Source organism: Prionailurus viverrinus, chromosome X, assembly GCF_022837055.1.
Source record: "Prionailurus viverrinus isolate Anna chromosome X, UM_Priviv_1.0, whole genome shotgun sequence".
NCBI classification, from domain to species: Eukaryota; Metazoa; Chordata; class Mammalia; order Carnivora; family Felidae; genus Prionailurus; species Prionailurus viverrinus.
Window position 1 is genome coordinate 38,577,393 of NC_062579.1, and position 13,016 is coordinate 38,590,408.

Consider the following 13,016-nt stretch of genomic DNA (forward strand, 5'->3'; position numbering starts at 1 on the left):
CCCAGACAAACAAAAACTAAAGAAGTTTGTGACCACTAAATAAGCCCTGGAAAAAATATTTATTTTTATAACATTTATTCATTTTTGAGAGTGAGAGAAACAGAGCATGAGTGGGGGAGGGGCAGAGAGAGTGGGAGACACAGAATCAGAAGCAGGCTCCAGGCACAGAGCCCGACGTGGGGCTCGAACTCACAAACCATGAGATCATGGCCTGAGCCAAGGTCGGACGCTTAACCGACTGAGCCACCCAGGTGCCCTGTGGATGCCTTTGGATTCTTTGGATTAGTGTTAACATGGTAATGATTTTCCATCCTTTTACAGTTGGCTCTTAAACAATGTAGGGGTCAGGGGTGCTGACCTGCCATATAGTCAAAAATGCATATAAGTTTTGACTCCCCCCCAACTTAACTACTAATAGCCAAATGTTGATCAGAAGCTTACTGATAAGGGGGGACTACTGTATCTTCATTGTGGTGTGGATATGCAAACTTATATATGGGATAAAATGTATAGAACTAAATACACACACAAATAAATAAAAGTAAAGCTGGGAAAATTGGAATTAAAGTCAGTGTATTGTATCAACATCAATATCCTGGTTGTGATGTCATATCATAGTTTAGCAAGATGTTACCATTGGAGGAAACTGGGTGCTATGGATGGGATGTCTGTGTTCCCCACCCCCAAATTTCATACGTTGAAATCCTATCCCCCAAGGTAACTTCCCCAAGAACTTTGGGAGGTAATTAGGTCATGAGGTTGGAACCCTCATGAATGGGTTTAGTGCCCTTACAGGAAGAGATATGAGAGCTTGATGTTACTCTCTTTGCCATGTGAGGATTCATTGATTAGATGACCATCTGCAAACCAAGAAGGGGCTGCCACCAGACACTGGAACTGCTGGCACCTTAATCCTGAAGTTCTTAGCCTCCAAAACTATGAGAAATAAATTTTTGTTGTTTAAATTATCCAGTCTATGGTATTGTTATAGCAGCCTGAACAGACTAAGACACTGGGTAAAGAGTACACAGGATCTCTCTGTATTATTTCTTACAACTGTATGTGAGTCCACAATTATTTTAAACTCCAATTAAAAAAGATAATTGTGGGACAACTAAGGAAATTCATATACCAAGTACGTAACAAATGATATTAAGAAAGCATTGTCAATATTTAAACTATGATAATGGTGGGGCGCCTAGGTGGCTCAGTCAGTTGAGCATCCGACTTCAGCTCAGGTCATGATCTCACCATTTGTGAGTTTGAGCTCTGCTGTCAGCTCAGAGCCTGGAGCCTGCTTTGGATTCTGTGCCTCCCTCTTTCTCCGCCCCTACATGCTCTCTCTCTCTCTCTCTCAAAAATAAATAAACATAAAAAAATAAAGCATGATAATTGTATTGTAAAACAGAGATACATACTAAAGGAAGTAGGAATGAAATATCATTTCAGTAATTTGCTTTCAAACAATCTAGCAGTAGTTGATAAAACAAGATTGGTTATATGCTCATAACTGTTGATAATTATTGTACATGGGTGATGGGTATAAAGGGGTTCGTTATACTTTTTTGCATTTCTGAAATCTTGAATATTATACACTACACATGGGTAAGTTCTGTAATGTCAAAAATTAAAAGATAATGTTTTTAGAAAAAAAGGAAGAAATGACCACAATAAAAAGCAGGACTGAAAATGATATATGACTAATGCTCCTTATAACTTTGATCTATCTGTGGTTTAAGCAGTGTCACAAGGCTGACCAAGAAAAATAATTACGGAGGATTACTAAAGTACATTCAGCCCATCCATTGATACATATACTTTAGTTTTTTCTCTTTGTATGAAGTCAAACCGTCAGAAAGGTGTGTCCTCAGACACGGTTTGGGTTGCTTGTTATAATACATTTGCTGAGATCTGCTTTGACCCTAGGCCTTTGGCTTCTTCTGAAGAATGCTCTAGAGCAGAGGTAGGGAAGTACACTCATTGTTTTTTTATACATTGTCTATGGCTACTCTCATGCTTCGAAAGCAGAGTTGAGTACAGTTGAGTAGTTGTAACAGAGACTGTATGACCCACAAAGCCAAACATGTTTACTATCTAGCCCTACAGAAAGTTTTCCAAGCCCTGCTTTAGAAGACAGTCAAAGCAAACATTGTACTATCTGCAAGATGGGTTGTTATGCATGACACTGTCTCTCTATTATTAGGCTGACTATATGTCCAAGTTTATACTGGCTGTCACAGCGTAAATATGAACAGAGTCCTTATCTATCAATTTACTATGAAGATTAAAAATCTTTTTGAAAATCGAGGAAGTCTTTACCACAGAGGAATTGTCACATGGTGCAGACAATTTACTCACATAACTGTGTATTTCTTTCATTCTGTATCTGTCACAAAGAACACAAATTTGCAGCATAATTTGAGTAGCCATGTTACCACAATTCATCCAGCATTGTGTATAGTTTAAAAAAAATTTTTAACGTTTATTTAGTTAATTCACAACGTTTATTCACAAATGGTGAGATCATGACCTGAGCTGAAGTTGGCCGCTTAACCGACTGAGCCACCCAGGTGCCCCTGTGTATAATTTTATTTTGATCAATTAGACCTACAGTCTAATTAACGATCTGTTGTGGACTTTGTCCATTCTGTCTGTATTTTCCCTGATCCTAACTTAATGAATTGTATGTTGTTCATTTTCCTATATTGATTATTATAAACCTCCTAAATCCAATATTAAATGGAAGCAGCAACTAAACATATAAAGGAACAAATGGCAATTTGCCAGAGACAGTATTTCCTGACTCTTTGGGGGAAAGATAAGAGATCTGTAGAGTCAGAGTTGGGGAGGTGAGGGGGTACAGGTGAGAAGGTACCTTGCAGAATCTAGAAGCAGCAGGGAGATCCCTCCCCTCACCCCTAGGCTGTGGCACTGACTCCCCCCACCCCCCATCCCACCTTTCCTCCATCAACTGCATCACATTTTCAATCAAAATCAAAACATGCAGGGCTCTGGATGTGGGACATCAACCACGTGGTGCTCATGCAACAGGAGGACGGTGAGATGTCTCAAGGAGAGTCTAGAATCTGTCATACCCTGGTAACTGGTGCTAGGAGATGAGGCTATCTCACCCTATCATGCTATCTCATGTGAGGGGCCACATCCCTCTGTAGCCAGGGTTGGGGACCACTGGGGACAGCTCAGGTTAGCTGGCATTTTACTGCTGGACCTCAGCCCTTGGGCTCTCTTACTGACAACTCGGCTCTTCCCACAAGCTTGAAGCCAGGCAGGCATCTGTGGACTCAAACCAGCTGCTGGGGCTGGGAGGTAGGTCCTGCAGCCTTCACTATGGGGTGTGGCCCAGGGACTCTTCAGAGACTCCAAGAAACCCTGGAAAGACAGTGCCCACGTTGTCAGTTGCTCCACATTCACCCCACAAATGCTTCCCGGGGCATCCAGGGGTGACTCACTGTGCAGGATACTATAGAATAGAAAAGTTCAGAAAAAAACTAACTCTTAATTAATAACCATGGTTGAATATAGGAAAGATGATAAAATTTGGACTAAATTCAGTAAAGGTTTGAATCCCAGCTCACTCACATTTTAGCTGGGAGAGTATTAAGTAGTTACCTGTGGATACAGATTCCAATACAAGGATGAATATGTCTGTTTACTGGGTGATTAAGATGAGATGATACTTTTAAAGGTAAGCGCTGAATAAATATTAGTAATGACTGTTATTAAAAAGTACGTATCAGGTATCTCATTTAATTTTCACAACTCTGAGAATTAGTTGTTACTATTATTATTCTACCCATTTTACAGATGAGAAAATAGAGACTTAGAAATTTTAAAGTCCTATGCATTAAGGTCACAGAGCTAGCAAATGGAATGACAGGATTCAACCCACATCTATTGGTTCCAAAAATCACACTCTCAGGTACTACGTAATATTGCATTAAGTGCCCAATTCCTGGCCTACTCTAACCTACTGATAATTGGTCACCACAGGCCCCAGACTCCTGACACCACATAATTGGCACCTCTGGCTGGTAGCAGAAGCTGCCAGTGATTGACTGGCATCAAATCAGGGTGCTACTGAAAAACTAACCAAATATTGACATGCCATAGGCTCTTAACATAAACTCAGAGATTACAAACTACTTTTCCAAAAGGTAATTAGCCTAGCTTTCAGAGGCCCCTCAAATAATGCCAAACACAAGATCCCAATAACATACCCCCACCAGGAATCCAATCATTGATCTCCCCAGACAGCCAATCAAGGATCCTTACAGTATCTAAAACTGACCAATGGAGAGGTCAGATGCTGACCTTCCAGGCCCCTATTAACTGATTCCACATGGCCACAAGTCTTAATACCCATAGGACTCCAAATCACTGATCCCAAGTGTTTTCAAAATATGACCCCCAAGGCTCTCATTTAGTCACTCACTGTCCACATCAGCCCTTCAATCATCATCTTGCAGAAGCCTTAATCACTGATTCCTACAATCAGTGATTCCTACAAAAATGCAACCACTTTCCAAAAATATGCCCAAGTATTATTTGCTAAGGGCTCCCTCAAATCCAGATTGACTATTGTCAAATAAGCAACTCTGGCGGGACTTTCCATCATTGATACCATTAGGCCTGAAATCAGTGCTTCTGAATGCTACCTGTATATCAGAATGAAGCTAGGATCTTCTAAACATGCTTATGGAAGGTTCTGCTCCTGAATTAGTGTAACAGGATACCTGTAGGCCCATGCATCGCATCTGTATTTGTAAAAACCCTACAAGAGATTCTGATGCACTGGGAACAACAGTCCTGAATCACTGATCCTCCCCCCAACATGGCTTCCTAGCACCAGACTTCTTACTTACAACAATGAAATCCAGAGTCATTTAACATCTATAGACCATGGAGGGAAAAGAACTGCAAGGTAAGGAGACTATATCCCTCCCAAAGATGTCATTTCTCAGCTTGGGCCAAATAAGGGCAGTTTTATTTTTTTAAAATATAATTAATTGTCAAATTGGTTTCTTTTTTTTTAAATTTTTTTTCAAAGTTTATTTATTTTTGGGACAGAGAGAGACAGAGCATGAACGGGGGAGGGGCAGAGAGAGAGGGAGACACAGAATCGGAAACAGGCTCCAGGCTCTGAGCCATCAGCCCAGAGCCTGACGCGGGGCTCGAACTCACGGACCGCGAGATCGTGACCTGGCTGAAGTCGGACGCTTAACCGACTGCGCCACCCAGGCACCCCAGTCAAATTGGTTTCTATATAACACCCAGTGCTCAGCCAGGAAGGGCAGTTTTAGACATGAAATAATATGTTCCATCAATTTACCATATTTGAGGAAAACTTTGAAGGAAGTATTCTAACTAGAGGAATATTGAATCAGATGTGTGATCTCCAAATAAAAGAGCAAAACAATGAATACACGCACACACACACACAGAGAATCATCCAACACCACAAGATCTTTGAAGACAACAGGATGCATATGTATGCAAGTATGTGCATAATCATAACAGAGGAAGAAAATGTGGCTGGGAGTGTGAAATAAAAATGCTAAGTATCTTTAGACAGACACTTAGAAAATATGAATGGGCTGTGATAAAATTTTTAAGTTATCTTTGAAAATGTCACAAGTAGAACTGTTCATCTTGCTGAAGAAAATTAAAAGGAGAGGGCGTGTCTCGACAGGTATAATTTTATTTTGATCAACTAACAGAGAAAACATAAACTTAATTAAACTTGATAGAAGTGGGAAGATATAGCCTCGAAGGTTATATAAAAATTAAAATTCCCTGACTTAAAAGGTAGGTGGGTTGGAGAGAGGGTGAATGATCATACCTACATTAGGTCATCAAAAGTAAGAAGAGGAAGGGCACCTGGGTAGCTCAGTCAGTTAAGCGTCTGACTTTGGCTCAGGTCATGATCTTGTAGTCTGTGGGTTTGAACCCCATGTCCGGTTCTGTGCTGACAGCTCGGAGTCTGAAACCTGCTTCAGATTCTGTGTCTCTCTCGCTCTCTGCCCCTCCCGCACTCATGCTCTGTTTATCTCTCTCTCTCTCTCTCTCTCTCTCTCTCTCTCTCAAAAATAAATAAACATTAAAAAAAACCAAAATTAAAAAAAGTAAGAAAAGGAATAAGAAATCAGAAAATAACATAATTAGTAAACATAAAATAAGAAACAAGGCATAAAATTAGGTATATTATGGTTATGTGAAGTTGAATTGGCTGATTCATTCTGTCAAAAATGAGATAGTACTGGAATAAAAAAGCAAGCACAATGAATCATAGTTATAAGAAACATGACTACAATATAGTGACAAATTGCAAAATAAAGAGCTGGGCAAAAATACATCAAGGAAAGTCCAGAAACAGGAAAAGCCTCTCTGGTGATATAATTATCAAACAGAAATTCAAAGTCAAAAGCATCCAATCAGCATAAAGGGATTATATATGAAGGCAGAACTAGTGTGCTAAGAAGCCTAGGAAGAGTTGGTGTGAGTGGGTGGTTCAGTCGGTTAAGCTCAGCTCGTGTCTCGCAGTCTGTGGGTTCGAGCCCCGCGTCAGTCTCTGTGCTGATAGCTCAGAGCCTGGAGCCTGCATCAGATTCTGTGTCTCCCTCTCTCTCTGCCCCTCCCCCCCTCAAATAATAAATAAACATTAAAAAAAAAAGAAGCCTAGGAAGAATGAACTTAGGAACCCAATCCCAAATAGCCAAAACAATTTTGAAAAAGAACACAGCTGGAGGTTTTACACTTCCTGATTTCAAAAGTTACTACAAAGCTACAGTAATCAAAACAGTGCAGTATGGCATCAGGACAGACACAGATTAATTGAATAGAATTGAGTCCAGAAATAAATCCTTGCATACATAGCCAAATGATTTTTGACAAAGGTGCCAAAAACATTCAATGGAAAAAGAATAGGGTCTTCACTAAATGGTATTGGGGAAACTGTACATCCACACAAAAAGGATTACACACACCATATGCAAAAATTGACTCAAAATAAGTCAAAGGCCTAAATATAAGACCTGAAATTATAAAACTATTAGAAGAAGCCATAAGGAAAAAGTTTCCTGGCATTGGATTTGACAGGGAATTCCTGGATATGACACCAAAAGCACAGGGGGGAAAAAAAGAAAGCAAAATTAGACTAATTGGACTACATCAAAATTTTAAAAACTTCTGTGCACCAAGGGACACAATCAACAGGGTGAAAAAGGTATCCTACAGAATGGGAAAAATATGTGCAAATCATGTATCTGATTAGGGGCTAATGTTCAGGCTATATAAAACACTACAACTCAAAAACCACAAAAAAAAAAAAACCAAATGGCCTGATTAAAACACAGGTAAAGGTCTTGAAGAGACATTTCTCCACAGATGACATACAAATGGACAACTAGCATATGAAAAAATGCTCAACATCACAAATCATTAGAGAAATGCAGATCAAAACCATCATGAGATATCACCTCACACCCATTAGGATGGCTACTATCCAAAAACCAGAAAATGATGTATCAGCAAGGATGTGGAAAAATTGGAAACTTTGTGCACTGTTGGGAATATAAAATTGTACAGTCACCATGGAAAACAGTACGACGGGTCCTTAAAAATGTAAAAGTAGAATTACCAAACGCTCTAATAACCTCACTTCTGAGTATATATCTAAAAGAACTGAAAGCCAGATCTCAAAGAGATATTTGCACACCCATGCTCATAGCAATATTCACAGCAGCCCAAGTGTCCATCAAGAGATGAGGGAATAGGGGCGCCTGGGTGGCGCAGGCGGTTAAGCGTCCGACTTCAGCCAGGTCACGATCTCGCGGTCCGGGAGTTCGAGCCCCGCGTCAGGCTCTGGGCTGATGGCTCAGAGCCTGGAGCCTGTTTCGACTCTGTGTCTCCCTCTCTCTCTGCCCCTCTCCCGTTCATGCTCTGTCTCTCTCTGTCCCAAAAATAAATAAACATTGAAAAAAAATTAAAAAAAAAAAAAGAGATGAGGGAATAAACAAAATGTAGTACATACACACAATGGAATATTATTCGGCCTCAAAAAGGAAGAAAATTCTGAGACATGCTATGTAACATGGATGAACTTTGAAGACATTAAGCTAAGTGAGGCAAGCCAGTCACAAAAGACTACTGTATGATACCATTTACATAAGCTACCTAGAGTAGTCAAACCGAAGGTCAAAGGGTGGTTGCCAGGGACTAAGGGGGAGGGGAAATAGGGAGTTGCTGTTTAATGGGTATAGAGTTCCAGTTTTGCAAGATGAAAAAGTTCTAGAAACTGGTTGTACAATAATGTGAATATACTTAATATTGTACTGTACACTTAGAAATGGTAAAGATGGCAAAGTTGATGGTATGTGTTTTTACCAAAACAAAAATAATTAAAAATAGATAAATAGGTAAAAACTAAAAACTGGACTCCAGGTGCACCCACAGTCCTGCTATACGCTTCATATCAAAAGTTATTGGACAGGGGCGCCTGGGTGGCTCAGTCGACTAAGTGTCCAACTTCGGCTCAGGTCATGATTGTGTGTGGTTCATGACTTCAAGCCCTCCTTCGGATCCTCTGTCCCCCTCTCTCTCTGCTTCTCCCCCATTCATGCTCTCTCTCTCTCTCTCTCAAAAACAAACAAACAAACAAACAAACAAACAAACAAAGGTATTGGACATAGCAAAAGCTATATTTATAAGAAAATTTCCAGTCCTACATGATTTTGCTATTAAGAGAAAACCTCAAAATAAAGAAGCTGAGTACTCAACCTAAGCAATTAGAAAACACACAGGGGCACCTGGGTGGCTCAGTCAGTTAAGCATCCAATTCTTCACTTTGGCTCAGATCATGATTGCACGGTTCATGGGTTTGAGCCCGGGATCAGGCTCTGTGCTGGTGGTGTGAAGCCTGCTTGGGATTCTGTCTCCCTCTCTCTCTGCCCCTCCCCTGTTTGCACTCTCTCTCTCTCTCTCTCTCTCTCTCTCTCTCAAAATAAACAAAATAAACTTAAAGAAAAGAAAAAAACACAAAAGTATGTTAATAAGACCCTCAAGTAGTAATAATCAATGAAAATAAAACAAATGCATTATATGTGTGTGTATGTTATACGTACATGTAACATATAAATAAAGTGAAGGGCTGATCCTTTGAAATGATCAGTTGCATAAATAAATTCCTAGCATACCTGATAAAAGAAATTGAAAGAAAAAAATACATATTAGGAGTGGATATTACTAGTAGAGGAGATATTCCACTAAATATTATTTCCAGTAGAATACCATGGGCAACTCCATAGCAACACTTAAATGTGGAGGTGAAACAGGTGCTTCCACGGCAAAATATAAATTTACAAAATTAATGTGAAATAAGAAACAACATGGGTGCCTGGGTGGCTCAGTCAGTTAAGTGTCTGACTTCGGCTCACGTCATGATCTCACGGTTGATGAGTTGGAGTTCTGCATCAAGTTCTGCACTGACAACAAGGAGCCTGCTTGGGATTCTCTCTCTCCCTCTCTCCCTCTTTCTCTGCCCCTCCCTGACTCATGCTTTCTCTTTCACAAAATAAACAAATAAACTTACCAAAAAAAAAAAAACAACAAAAGAAACCCTAAGTGATCCATGAAAAGAAATCAGAAAGTTTGTATGTGTATCATTTTATTTTTTTTAATTAATTTATTTATTTTGAGAAAGACAGAGACAGGAAGAATAGGGGAGGGGCAAAGAGACAGGGAAAGAGAGAGAATTCCAGGCAATGTGGGGCTCAAACCCACAAAGTCATGAGATCATGACCTGAGCCGAAACCAAGAGTCAAACACTTAACTGACTCAGCCACCCAGGCACCCCTTGTATGTGTATCATTTTAAAAAACTCTAGTTCTCTGTATTATTTTTTGTAATGTCCTGTGAATTCATAATTATTTCAAAGTAAAAAACTAAGTACAAAAAAGACACCAGGATGAAACTGACTTAATATGGAGTGCAAATTTACTTTTTTAAAAAACAGTATTTCTACACTTAAAATGTTTTAATGTTTATTTATTTTTGAGAGAGAGAGACAGAGCATGAAGGGAGGGGCAAAGAGTGAGGGAGTCACAGAATCCAAAGCAGGCTCCAGGCTCCGAGCTGTCAGCACAGAGCCCGACATGGGGCTTGAACTCACAAACCGTGAGATCATGACCTAAGCCAAATTCGGACGCTCAACTGACTGAGCCACCCAGGCACCCCTGATTTTTTTTAATGTTTATTTATTTTTGAGAGAGAGAGAGAGAGTTTCTATACTTTATAAACAGTTCCACACCAGGGGTTGGCAAATTATAAGCTACAGGGCACACCTGGTCCATATCCTATTTCTGTGAACTAAATTTTATTGGGAAACAACCATATCCATTCATTTACATAGTGCCTATGGCTGCTTTTGCTACAATAGCACAGTCTAGTAGGTGCAATAGACACTGCAGTAATGGCAAAACCCAAAGTATTTACTATCTGGCCCTTTACAGAAAAAGTTTGCCAATCCCTATTTTAAACAACAGAAAGACCTGGAAATCTTCCAAAATCATTTTACGAAACATTATAACCTAACCTTAAAGAATATAGTCCTGGGTGGCTCAGATGGTTAAGCGTCCAACTTTGGCTCAGGTCATGATCTCACGGCTTGTGAGTTTGAGCCCCGCATCCAGCACTGTGCTGACAGCTCAGAGCCTGGAGCCTGCTTCAGGTTCTGTGTCTTCCTATCTCTCTCTCTCTCCCCCTCCCATGCTCTGTCTCTGTCTGTGTCTCTCTTTCTCAAAAAATAAATAAACATTAGAAAAAAATATAGTCCTAAAACAAACAAGCAATTATCTGGAGATTATTTCCTCTTACAGATGTTAAGATCTTAAATAAAATATTAGTAATCTGAATCCAGCAAGTATCAAAAGAAAAATTTACCACATGACCAAATTGGGTTTTCAAGTAAGGCAAAGATGATTAATGTTGGTACGTTTATCAGTTTATTTACTATATCAATAATTTCAAAGGAAAAACATCCCAATTGTATCAGCAGATATAAAAAAGACATTTGACACAATTCAGCAGTAATTCTCAAATTAAAACAAGACTATGAGGAAACTATGAAAATTCAGCAAAAATCATAGTCTTGAAATCACCAGGAAGCATAATACTAAATGGTAAAATGCTGAAGACATTTCCATTAAAACTAGTGACAACATGGGGCTGTTTCTGTTGCAACAGTGTTTTGAAGGCTCTAGCTAATTCAATTAAATATGAAACTGAAATAAACTGGTTAAATATGGAGAAGGGAGAGAAAAATCATTGTGTGTGTGTGTGTGTGTGTTATTTTTTAATGTATTTAAATCCAAGTTAGTTAACATATAGTGTTATAATGATTTCAGGAACAGAATTTAGTGATTCATCTCTTAAATATAACACCCAGTGCTCATCCCAACAAGTGCCCTCCTTTTTAAAAACTTTTTTAATGTTTATTTTTATTTTTGAGAGAGGCAGAGACAGAGCATGAGCAGGGGAGGAGCAGAGAGAAGGAGACACAGAATCGGAAGCAGGCTCCAGGCTCTGAGCTGTCAGCACAGCTTGAACTCATGAGCCCTGAGATCATGACCTGAGCTGAAGTCAGACGCTTAACCAACTGAGCCACCCAGGCGCCTCCCAACAAGTGACCTCCTTAATGCCCACCGCCCATTTAGCCCATTTGCAGGTCGTATCATTGTATACTCAGAAGATTAGCATAAGGAATTTCATTAAGGTGGTGGGATACAAGAAAATAAGTACAGCAGACTGAAACATATGGAGAGAAAAAAAATTCTATCTTCAATAATGACAACAAACAAAACACCTAAAAATCCCACAAAATATGGGGCGCCTGCATGGCTTAGTTGGTTGAGCATCCAACTTCGGCTCAGGTCATGATCTCAGGCTTGTGACTTAAAGCCCCACATTGGGCTCTGTGCTGACAGCTCAGAGCCTGGAGCCTGCTTCTGATTTTGTGTCTCCATCTCTGTCTGTACTTCTCTCTCTCTCTCTCATTCTCTCTCTCTCTCTCTCTCTCTCTCCCTCTCAAAAATAAATAAACATTAAAAAATCCTACAAAATACAAGAATAGTACTGGACACAAAATAAGAAAACTAATAGTTATTATTTTAGAATATGATACAAAATTTAAGCACATGGAGAGACAAACCATATCCCTGGACAGAAATATAATAAAATAAAGACCTCACTGCTTCAAGGTTAACCCTATTGAAGTAATGAAGTGCCAAACAGCATTCCAATTCTTTTCCAATTTGGTAAAACAATTTCAAACTCTATATGGAATTTTAAAAGCCAAGAAAATTATGTAAAGAAATACTGAGAGGGTCTTTGAACTAGCAGATATTAAAAATTACATTAGGGGTGCCTGGGTGGCTCAGTTGGCTAAGTGTCTGGCTTATGACTTCAGCTCAGGTCATGATCTTGCAGTTTGTGAGTTCAATCCCTGCATCAGGCTCTGCACTGACAACATGGAGCCTGCTTGGGATTCTCTCTCTCCCTTTCTCTGTCCCTCTCCCACTTGTGTTCTCTCTCTCTCAAAAAATAAATTAATTAATTAATTTTTAAAAAGTTAAAAAAATTAAAAACTTACAATAACAATGAATGCAATCAAAACAAGGATAAATCAGCCAGTAAAATATAGGGAAATGTCCAGGCATTGATCTTAATGCATACAGGAATAGATATAACACTGGTGATGTTCAAATGAGGGAGTACAGGAAAGTTCAATATGTAAAAGCCAGGGGAGGGAGAGAAGAGGAATGAACAAAGGATACAGGAATGCACAGAAGGAATCTAAGGCCCAATTAACCAGAAAAGATGTTCAACCTCACTGAGAGGTGGAAAAAGTAACACAGAACTAGGTATAATTATTCACCCCTCAGAATGATAAAAATGAAAAGTACAACATCATTCTGTGCTGGAGAGGATTTGGGAAAATGGGG